Raw genomic sequence first — 11,851 nt, forward strand, 5'->3', positions numbered from 1 at the left:
TTTTTTTATAAAGAAAAGTTATTCTTATACACATACAGATAACACAGGCATAACCACTTCTTATACACATACAGATAACACAGGCATAACCGTTGTTTATATATATGAGATATATGAGAAAAGAAAGAAATAGCAGATTTGAAATTCTAACCTATTCTGAAAATAGAACAAGAACAAGAGGCACTAATAGCAAGATTACCATGCATAAGATGTTGACATTATTTGTGTTTGCAAGAAGGCGATTGTTGCCTCTAAATTTTGGAGGTGTTACTGCAATAACAATGCTTTTTTCTTGGCCATTGTCACATGATCATAGATTTTACTGCGTTTGACATTCTTATCATGTGACTTTTTCTGTTTGTCAAGGATCATAAATATGGGAATTCGTTTCTCACGTGTCCATACTACAATCGTGTTGAAAACCTGCAACATTACGATTACTCATTTTCATCAGGCAGAAAGAAATATGCCTAAAGGAACACTCAGTACAACGCCCAAAAAAATAGCTGGTGTAATTATTTCTCGTATCATTTGCAACAAATGGGGAAGGAAATAAAAACATAGCACTCAACTTGGTAAATTAATAAACGAAAACAGAGCCCTTGTAAGAGCAGAAATTCACGTGTGGACAGATGGGGAATTACTAAAACAGGATCTGCTTCAGATAATTAAAGCAATTATTGTTGAAGAGAGCTAATTATTATCACAACAAAAGTAATGTTGGAGGACTATTGACGACTTATGTGGAATTAAAATTTAATAAGCTCAGCCTTAATTTAAATGGGTCTTCTCACTGTGTAGTCCATCTCTTGGGCTAACTTCTAATTTTTTTTCCCACTTCAGGCATAAATTCTAAGAAACTACACATTAATGCATATGGTGCCAAATTAATCTTGTTGCCACAAATCAAAATTTATTGGTCAATTGAATTCTGAGGGTTAGTTTTTTTCCACTAAGCCTATCAATTAAGAACTCTACCTGCAGCTCAAGGGACAACGATTCAGATCTCTACACCGGGAGAACAGATGGAAGTACACGCCATCAAAATCCTAAAGAATGAAATTTGGTGGAATTTTTGCAAGTTAAAAGTATATTAACCAGTTCATGACACCAAGATCAACAAAAAATCAAGAATCTTCTTTTCTCCTATTATTATTAACCTTGCTGCTGATTGGTCAAATGCAAACATTTAAATACATATGTAAAAGAGAAAAACCTTTATTTGTAATAAAATACCCCAAAACAATTATTGAGTACACCAAAGATGATATAAAGTAGAACATAAACCAACTCTAGCAGACACTATAGGTCGAAACTTCGAAGTTTTTCTCAAATAAAAATGACCTAGAAGCAGTAGCCAATTTCTGATTTTACCCTGCTTTTTATTTCTACGACGTCTGAATAAATTCAAGGATTATAAGGAGTGGCAATCAAAACAAGATCATCCTTTCTGGTTGCAGAAATTCCAGATGACTCTATCATGTCCAAATTTTCATGACTTTGTCCATTAGGGAGTTTCCAATCGAAGTGATAAAGCAATTGAGCTAAAGGTTGTCCAACATTGGCTAAACCAAATAACATTCCCGGACAAATCCTTCTTCCTGCACCGAACGGAATAAATTGATGATGATTTCCAAGAAAGTCAATAGAACTATTCTCGAACCTCTCTGGCGAAAAGCTTTCAGGGTCATCCCAACTTTGAGGATCTCGTCCAATTGCCTATGCATTAACTATGACTCGAGTTTTGGAAGATATATTGTACCCATCAATCTTTGTATCCTCCATACATTCTCTAGGGACTAACAGAGGAATTGGAGGGTGCATCCTTAAAAATTCTGTTATAGCCCGTATTTTGTACGTTCAGATAATTCAAGATGATTGCGAGAAGTTAAGGGCAAAGCTATATTTTGATCTCTTTTAATATACAAGTTGCTCATGAAAATTATTGATGTGGAAATATTAAGAAAGGAAAATTCACAAGGTGGCTCATGGAGATATTAAGGAAAAATTTGGGGTTAAAAGTTGATTTTGGAAAAATTATAATTCTTGAAACAAATAGGCCCAAGTGGCCGGCCAAGGTAGGTGTGGGCCTTGGCCCACATGGAGGCATATTATATGTGTATAAAAGATGACTAATTAGTCATATATTTCATATTCACCACTTGGAAAATTCAAGAAACTTGGAGAGAAGACAAGAGAAGCCATATTCGGCCATGCTTGGCCGAGCAAGAACATGGAAAAATTGACCAAGAAAAATTATTTTCTTCTAGTATTTCAACCAAATGGAACGTCCTCTTTAACATGGAGTGGTTGTTGGAGCAATAAAACCATTCATTTGTGCAAATATACACACCTAGCCGAGTGAAGAGATGTGTGGAGAAAGGTATGTGTTCAATCTTCTTTTACTTGTGTTATGGATGATTTGTGAGTATTGTAGCATGTAGAAACGGATGAAATATGTGTATATTGGTGGTGGCCGAATGGGATTGTATTGTGTAGAAAAGATGAATTGATTTTATTTAGTAATTTGATTGTTGTGGTTGTGAATTCCATGATAAAAATGAAGATTTGATGGCTTGAAATGAAGTTGTAATTGTTGTGGCATTGTTGAAGAAGTTAATGTGACATTAGTATGGTTTCTCATAATGATGAGAATGGAGTTGTTAATGTATAGATTGTTGGTGTAGTTTATGAATTTGAAGGAAGGAAATGTGTTGTTATTGTTCTTGTTGAATTTGGAAAGTTTCGGGTGAAGTGGTATGTTGGTTGGGTTGTTTGAACCTTATGTGAATTGTTTGAAGTATTCTTGAATTGTGTTTGTAGGGTCTTGGGCAAGTATTTGAATGTGTAAGCATTGATGTTGGCTTGATTATATGTGATTGAATTGAGTATAAATGAAATGCCGTCGAATTGTGTAGAAAGGATTGTTAATGTTAGAATGTATTTTGAAATAATTGTTGAAGTTGGAGATATGATTTTTGGTATTGTTGTTGATAATTTGGCCGAGTTGGATTCTCGGATTGTTTTTGATAAATTGGCCGAGTTAGATTCTCGGGGATGGTGTATTTACAGGGGAAATGCTGCTGAAATTTCGGTAGATTATAAGTGAATTTATTTGAGAAGCTAAGGCAAGTGTATGACAATGAATCTAATGATTATGTAAATCTTCTTGAATGTAGACTAGCAAGCTTGGACGAATAAGCGTAGCTAATAGGACGTGGGACAGGTATGTAAGGCTTACCCTTTCTTTCTTTTGGCATGATCCTTGTGATACGAACAGACCAAGCATATGTATGATTTCAAGAAACTCCTATTCTTAGAGCCACTATGATGGCTAACGTTCTTGACTTCCGAAAACTGTTTTGCTATGTCCTGATACGTGTGTATGGTTCCGAAAGTTCTACTTTGATTTGATCCATAGCGATTCGAAAGGTACTTGATATGATTATTACTTTGATTTTCCAAAAATAGCTTCTGAAACGTTCGTAGAAGGTTCTGTACTAAAACGTCCATAACTTTTTCATACTAACTCGGATCGACCTGAAACATGTTTATGACTCTCAAGTGTCGATTTATGTACGAACCCATCGAGTCTTAAAATTTATTTGATATGCATATAGTTTTTCACTACTCTGCTCGTGCATGTGTCATTGCCTCCTTCACCGAGTCCCGGGCCGGTATGTATCGTGCGTATGGTTCACCGAGCCCCTTGCTTGAGGGCCGGGTTCCATATATATATATATATATATATATATATATATATATATTCCGGAGTATGATGTGTCCGGTTCCCGGGTATCGTGTATATGTGTCCGGTTCCCGGGTACCGTGTATATGTTATGGAGTATGATGTGTCCGGTTTCCCGGGTCCCTCGCTAGAGGGCCGGGTACCGTGTATATGTTATGATGTGTTATGTGTTACGGAGATGTTACGGAGATATGAAATCTTCTGGAGTATGATGTGTTATGGCGCCAAAGACAGGAGTGGCGACCATGTTCCTGTGCTCTATGCATGATTTTGATATGCATCATTTGTGTTTCAAAAGTAAGCATTTTGATATTCTGGATAAGCTACTTACCTTCTGTACTTCTTCTGACATATGACTTCGGCATACATGATTTGTGTTTGAAAAATAAGCATTTTGGTATTCTGAATAATGTACTTACTTTTGTACTGCTTGTTTCGATTATGGTTCTGTTTTCTGTATTCCATGCCTTACATGCTCAGTACATATTCCGTACTGATCCCCTTTCTTCGGGGGCTGCGTTTCATGCCGCGCAGGTACACCCAGATGAGTAGAAGTCATTATAGAAGATGTTCCAGCGGAGTTGGCAAGCTCCATTTGCCCTGGAGTGTTGCCGGGTCAGAGTATTATGCTATGATGTCTTGTTCGAAGTTAGAGACTTTGCAGACAGAGTCGTGGGTATAGAATGTCAGTCTTGTAAGCGGCTCCATCAGCCGATGTGTCTTTTTGCGTTATGTTATAAATTCCATACGATTACAGATTTTGTTTGATTTGAGCACGATGAAAAGAAAGTCTCTGAAAGTCTTACTATGTATTTCATTTATTTGAATATAAGAGTCCAAAGAGATTATGTATGTAATAAGAGTCAGCGGGTTCGCTCGGCTCCGAATATGGGGTCGGGTGCCCATCACACCCTAGTAAGATTAGGGTGTGACGGTTTCTTTGATTACTAACTTCACGTACTTTAACTCATCAAGCTCAATTTGTTGAAAACCTTTCTTCTCCTTCAAAGCTTGTCTCACTTCAGCTTGTGCCTTTGCTAAGACACTTGGTTTCTTCATCATTTCAGATAATGCCCAGATTATAGTTATTGAGGATGTTTCAGATCCAACAGAGAACATGTCCTACATGATGAAGAAATAAGCATAAAACAAGTAATTAATATACAAAACATCTACATTTGTCGGCTATTAGTTTTCTGGCAGTCCAAAAAGGTTATTATCCCATAAAATAAGGGCTTTTTTCATTGGCCTATCAAACAAAATTAATTACGGGCGCTAGCCAAAACATACAAAATGTATACATTTATTATGTATATTAGTATATATAATATGTGTGTGTGTATATATATATATATACACACACACAAAACATATACATTTGTCGGCTATTAATTTTCAGGACGGTTATCCCATAGAATAACTACGAGTTTAAGCTATAACGAATTCACAGTATTAATGCAATTGATCGTTTATAGCAAATTGTTAATCTATCTTTCAAGTTACCATATCAAGGTTGATCTACAAAACTTACGACTATTATTGATTTGATATTGTCATCCATTATAGGAATTTGAACTTCTCCACTTTCTCTAACTCTTAGCAAAACATCAATCAAATCGTCTCCACCAAATTCACCATTACCCTTTTGGCCATCTTCCGATTCTGTTTGTGCTCATTCATTACTTTTTCTAAAATTTCATCAATCTTACGATGTGCCTTCACAAGTCTCGATTTCGAACCACCAACGTCATGTAGCATTTTCCATGTAGGGAAAAAATCAGCAACACTAAATCCACCTGCCAGTGATATTATTTCCCTCATGAAAATTATCAATTTATCTTGGTCGCGACATATTTTTCCCAAAGCTGATCTACAAGTTACCGAACTCGTAAACCAAATAATTTTGTCCATAAGGTTGACTGGAATATCCGGCATTGTTCGTATAGAAGAAACCATCTTTGATAGCTCATCTTGACGAATCGAGCTAAAAAATTTAACCATCTTAGCACTCAGGAGTTCGAGAATGCAAATTTTACGAATTTGTCTCCAGTATTCACCATAAGGCGAAAACGCTATGTCCGTACTACCGTAGTGGACGATGTCAGCCACAACAAGTTTTGGCCTCGTTGCAAAAACAAGGTCATGAGTTTTTGATACTTCCTTTGCCATTTGCAGCGATGAAATGATGATGGTAGGAATTTCCCCTTGTTGTAAGTGCATGAGCGGCCCATAGCGTTTTGCTAGATTTTTTAGGCCATGGTGGGGAAGTGGACCTGCCACTGCCAAATGATGTAGGCTTCCAATAAATGGTAATTTCCATGGACCGGGAGGCAAATTTAGCTTTTGTGTTTTCGATTTTTTGGGTTGGTAGGTTGGCAATTCGCCATTAGCTCATCAAAATCAATCTTGACCTCTTCTTCATTGGAAACCAACTCAAAACTACAATCCATGGCCCTTTGATATTGAGCATCACATGCCTCAATCTTTGCATTCAATTCGGCCTCCAATTTTTGGATAGTAATTTCAAGTAGCTCCACTTCTTGACTTTGCTCAACATGCATTTTCAGAAATTCTTCCATCATCCGCGAAATGCCTTCACGGTGATTTCCATAGGCTTCAAGTTGTTGAGCTTGATTCATTAGCCAATCTTGGCTCAAAATTTCCATTTTGTCAAAATTTTCTTCATTGTGAGAGTCGTCCAACTCTTGTAAAAATCCATCCATGGTGAGATATACCTTTTGGATAGTTTCATCATCTCCATGTTGAACTTCTTCCCACAATCTGGTCAAGACTTGCCCATAGTTTTTGTTCCTCCCCATTATGCTTTTCAAAATTTCCTCAACTTCTTCTTTTTGAGAATTGGAGATTTCTTCTTCAAGATTTTGCTCTTCTTCTTCAAGTTGAACCACTTCTTCAATTTCACAACTTTCGTTGTGGTCACACGAATTTTCGGGCTCATCTTGTAAACTTGAAATCTCTTCTTCAACCATTTCATTTTGAGGAGTTGACACTTCCATGACAATTGAGGAATTGGCATCCTCCAATGAATCATTCATTCTTTTCATGGCTTCTCCATTTTCTAAAACGGATTGTTGGAGGAGCTTTCGCTCTTCCTCCATTTTAGCTTCTCGATCTAAGTATGTTTGGAGCATTGCCATGATGCCTTCATATCCGGCACTTTGTCCTTCACTTGTCATGTTGTTGGCCCTGTCAAACTCAAAAGCACAACTCGCATTTTCGTTAGAACAACTTGGGGGAGGGGAAGTAAAATAATTGGGACAATCACCCCAATGTCCACCTTGGCCACCACATACATTACAAATACTCTCATCATAGGATTGAGACGGTGCACACATCTCTCTCCCGGGAGCATATTCACAATCTTGCCAAAAGTGGGGTCCTTCACAATATGGACATGGGTCATCAAAATATGGATTGCAACCATCAAACCCATTTTCGTTTTCATTCCAAGATGCCATGTTTTTTTTTTTTTTTTTTTTTTTAGAACTGGACAGTTTCTGCAAAAATCAAAAACTGGACAGTTTTTCAGAACTGGACAGTTTTGCAATTCTGCAAAACTGGTCAGTTTTTCAGAACTGGACAGTTTCTGCAGAAGCAAAAACTGGACAGTTTTTCAGAACTGGACAGTTTTGCAATTCTGCAAAACTGGTCAGTTTTTTTTTTATTTTATTTTTTTTTATATAAAAATAAAATCAAGCAAAGAAAACAACTACACTAATATTTACGAATTTTGACCAAAGCAAGCAAGCTTAAATCCCAAACTAACCTAAATACGCCAAATTGTTCCCCGGCAACGGCGCCATTTTTGATAACGTCCAAATACACTCCTCAAAGAGAAAGTGTACACGGTCGTATGCAATATATTTACCCAACTATGAGTCGGGGTCGATCCCACAGGGAACAATGTGCTAGGCGATTAAGAAAGTAAGGAATTTTTACTAACTAAGCTCTGCCAAACGATAGATGATATTTTGGGTTTTTGAGAAATTTATGACTAATGCGAAAATATATAAACTAACCTAGAAAGCAAGTAAATTGATCAATGGCCACAAGCATGGATACAAAGGAAATTACACTCAAGTAACGATCCAATATATTTTATGATATTACAACTAAGAGCGGGTCTATGTTAATAGATAATGATTTCTAAAATCTCATTGAAAGTTTCTCAACCAAATCAATGAATTTCACTCTAAGCTTTCTCAAGCCTTAGAGTGTGATGTTAAACACAATCAATTCAACCTCAAGTTAACTATCCTATCTCTAGCTCAAGTTATTAGATGGGTTTAATGACCCAAATCCTTGCTATCAAACTCTTTTCCTAACTTTCACTTTCTTTCTCAAGCAAAGTAAAAGTGCTTAGGCACAAATAATGTTTGCAACCATTAGGAGATATTTAAGCATGAAGAGTTAATAGAAAAACAATAAACCCACTTCATTAGAAATAAAAATCATTCAATACATAAGCATAACAAGAGATTCAATCCAAACTTTAATCAAGAATATTTTCATAAACAAGATTCAAGTATTGAAATGAAATACTACACACTTAGATATACAATACAAAACAAGAGATTGAAGAAATGAATTAAAGGTTTAAGAAATGCTCAACCAAATCTTCAAATCTTCAACCCCAAAGTGTGGTGTAGATGAACCCTAGCCTCCAAGCTTGCAAAATGGCAAAAGATAGAAAATGTTTTGCCCTAGCCTCTCTTTTGTAGCTCCCCCCAATTTTTTCAAGTCCAAAAAATGTCAAAATCTGCCCCCATATTTCTGTTTTTGCAATTCTGCCCGTTTTTTGCAAAACTGTCCACTTTTTGACAGTTTTGCAAATCTGTCCCGTTTTTGCAAAACTGTCCAGTTTTGACAGTTTTGCAAAAATGTCCAGTTTGACCTCTTTTTTGACTTTCTTTTCACTTGGTATCTTCCGATCACTCATTTCAGCTACTTGGCTTGTTTTGCTCTATTTTGTTCCATTTTGGTCCATTTTGATCCATTTTGCTCTTTTATGCTCTTCGGGCATCTTTTCCTACAAAACAACATAGAAACACAAAAAGTAACAACAAAAGTGCTTAAGGAGTCACAAAAGCTTAAGGAATTAGCGTCGAATATCGCGTAATTTCACGACTCATCAATTGTAACACCCCGTATCTTAGAACAAAGGTTAGACTTATATCATTAGAGTTTAGCAGATAATTTGAAAGTTTGTGCGTTTTGTGAAAATGGTTAACATGCCTACTTCGAGCACAAACTTATATCATTAGGGTTATGGGTGCTCGAAGTAGGCATGTTGACCATTTTCGCAAAACGCACAAGCTTTCAAATTCTCTGCTAAACTCTAATGATATAAGTCTAACCTTTGTTCTAAGATACGGGGTGTTACAATTCAATCCTTTAACTTAGTTGCATTTTTGCTCTTTCTCTCTAGCATCTTTTTTTCTATTCAAAAATGAAAAACACAAAAGCTAAATTTGCCTCCCGCTCCATGGAAATACCATATATTGGAAGCCTACATCATTTGGCAGTGGCAGGTCCACTTCCTCATCATGGCCTAAAAAATCTAGCAAAACGCTATGGGCCGCTCATGCACTTACAACTCGGGGAAATTCCTACCATCATCATTTCATTTCCACAAATGGCAAAGGAAGTATTAAAAACTCATGACCTTGTTTTTGCAACGAGGCCAAAACTTGTTGTGGCTGACATCGTCCACTACGGTAGTACGGACATAGCGTTTTCGCCTTATGGTGAATACTGGAGACAAATTCGTAAAATTTGCATTCTCGAACTCCTGAGTCCTAAGATGGTTAAATTTTTTAGCTAGATTCGTCAAGATGAGCTATCAAAGATGGTTTCTTCTATACGAACCATGCCAGATATTCCAGTCAACCTTACGGACAAAAGTTTTTGGTTTACGAGTTCGGTAACTTGTAGATCAGCTTTGGGAAAAATATGTCGCGACCAAGATAAATTGATAATTTTCATGAGGGAAATAATATCATTGGCAGGTGGATTTAGTGTTGCTGATTTTTTCCCTACATGGAAAATGCTACATGACCTTGGTGGTTCGAAATCGAGACTTGTGGAGGCACATCATAAGATTGATGAAATTTTAGAAAAAGTAGTGAATGGGCACAAACAGAATCGGGCAGATGGCCAAAAAGGTAATGGTGAATTTGGTGGGGAGGATTTGATTGATGTTTTGCTAAGAGTTAGAGAAAGTGGAGAAGTTCAAATTCCTATAATGGATGACAATATCAAATCAATATTAGTCGTAAGTTTTGTAGATCAACCTTGATATGGTAACTTGAAAGATAGATTAACAATTTGCTATGAACGATCAATTGCATTTATAGTGTGAATTCGTTATAGCTTAAACTCGTAGTTATTCTATGGGATAACCGTCCTGAAAATTAATAGCCGACAAATGTACATGTTTTGTGTATATATATATATATACACACACACACACATATTAAATATACTAATATACATAATCAATGTATACATTTTGTATATTTTGGCTAGCGCCCGTAATTAATTTTGTCCGATAAGCCAATGAAAAAAGCCTTTATTTTATGGGATAATAACCTTTTTGGACTGCCAGAAACCTAATAGCCGGAAAATGTAGATGTTTTGCATATTAATTACCTGTTTTATGCTTATTTCTTCATCATGTAGGACATGTTCTCTGCTGGATCTGAAACATCCTCCACAACTATAATCTGGGCATTATCTGAAATGATGAAGAAACCAAGTGTCTTAGCAAAGGCACAAGCTGAAGTGAGACAAGCCTTGAAGGAGAAGAAAGGTTTTCAACAAATTGAGCTTGATGAGTTAAAGTACGTGAAGTTAGTAATCAAAGAAACTTTAAGGATGCACCTTCCAATTCCTCTGTTAGTCCCTAGAGAATGTATGGAGGATACAAAGATTGATGGGTACAATATATCTTCCAAAACTCGAGTCATAGTTAATGCATAGGCAATTGGACGAGATCCTCAAAGTTGGGATGACCCTGAAAGCTTTTCGCCAGAGAGGTTCGAGAATAGTTCTATTGACTTTCTTGGAAATCATCATCAATTTATTCCGTTCGGTGCAGGAAGAAGGATTTGTCCGGGAATGTTATTTGGTTTAGCCAATGTTGGACAACCTTTAGCTCAATTGCTTTATCACTTCGATTGGAAACTCCCTAATGGACAAAGTCATGAAAATTTGGACATGATAGAGTCATCTGGAATTTCTGCAACCAGAAAGGATGATCTTGTTTTGATTGCCACTCCTTATAATCCTTGAATTTATTCAGACGTTGTAGAAATAAAAAGCAGGGTAAAATCAGAAATTGGCTACTGCTTCTAGGTCATTTTTATTTGAGAAAAACTTCGAAGTTTCGACCTATAGTGTCTGCTAGAGTTGGTTTATGTTCTACTTTATATCATCTTTGGTGTACTCAATAATTGTTTTGGGGTATTTTATTACAAATAAAGGTTTTTCTCTTTTACATATGTATTTAAATGTTTGCATTTGACCAATCAGCAGCAAGGTTAATAATAATAGGAGAAAAGAAGATTCTTGATTTTTTGTTGATCTTGGTGTCATGAACTGGTTAATATCTTTACCGCAGCTAAAGCGAAAAGAAAATTGTTTGCACGAAGAGATGCTCAAGCCAACTATAGTTGAATTTTATAGTTTGGTAACTTTGTACGTGACAAATGATGCTATATTACCTTTTGTTCTTCTATTCTTTATTTTCATTAATATTATGCATGTATGTCGGAGTACAAAAGAAATAAAATTGGATTCAAGTACCACAAAAAAAGAAAAAGTTAAAACCTTTTTAATGTCATGTGCAGATAACAAAATCACGAGCACACAGCGTTGGGCCAACTAGATACCATAGCCCGTGCCAGCACGGGCCCAACATATATTTATAATTTTTAAAAAAAGTGAACTTAATATTAAAAAAATATCAAAAAAATGCAGACTTTGTATTCGTAGTAAACATTAATATACTAAAGTGTTAAATACGGAGTACAAACTACAATGTTATATTAATCGTGTTTTGAATATATATATATATGCATA

At 36.1% G+C, this 11,851-nt stretch overlaps 2 pseudogenes; one reads left to right on the forward strand and one right to left on the reverse strand.

Moving 5' to 3' along the window:
* Window positions 1-1,134: 1,134 nt before the first annotated feature.
* Window positions 1,135-9,067, reverse strand: LOC132624422 (premnaspirodiene oxygenase-like; annotated as a pseudogene).
* Window positions 9,068-9,260: 193 nt separating this feature from the next.
* Window positions 9,261-11,125, forward strand: LOC132624034 (premnaspirodiene oxygenase-like; annotated as a pseudogene).
* Window positions 11,126-11,851: the final 726 nt, after the last annotated feature.

Source organism: Lycium barbarum, chromosome 12 (genome assembly GCF_019175385.1).
Source record: "Lycium barbarum isolate Lr01 chromosome 12, ASM1917538v2, whole genome shotgun sequence".
Taxonomy (NCBI): domain Eukaryota; kingdom Viridiplantae; phylum Streptophyta; class Magnoliopsida; order Solanales; family Solanaceae; genus Lycium; species Lycium barbarum.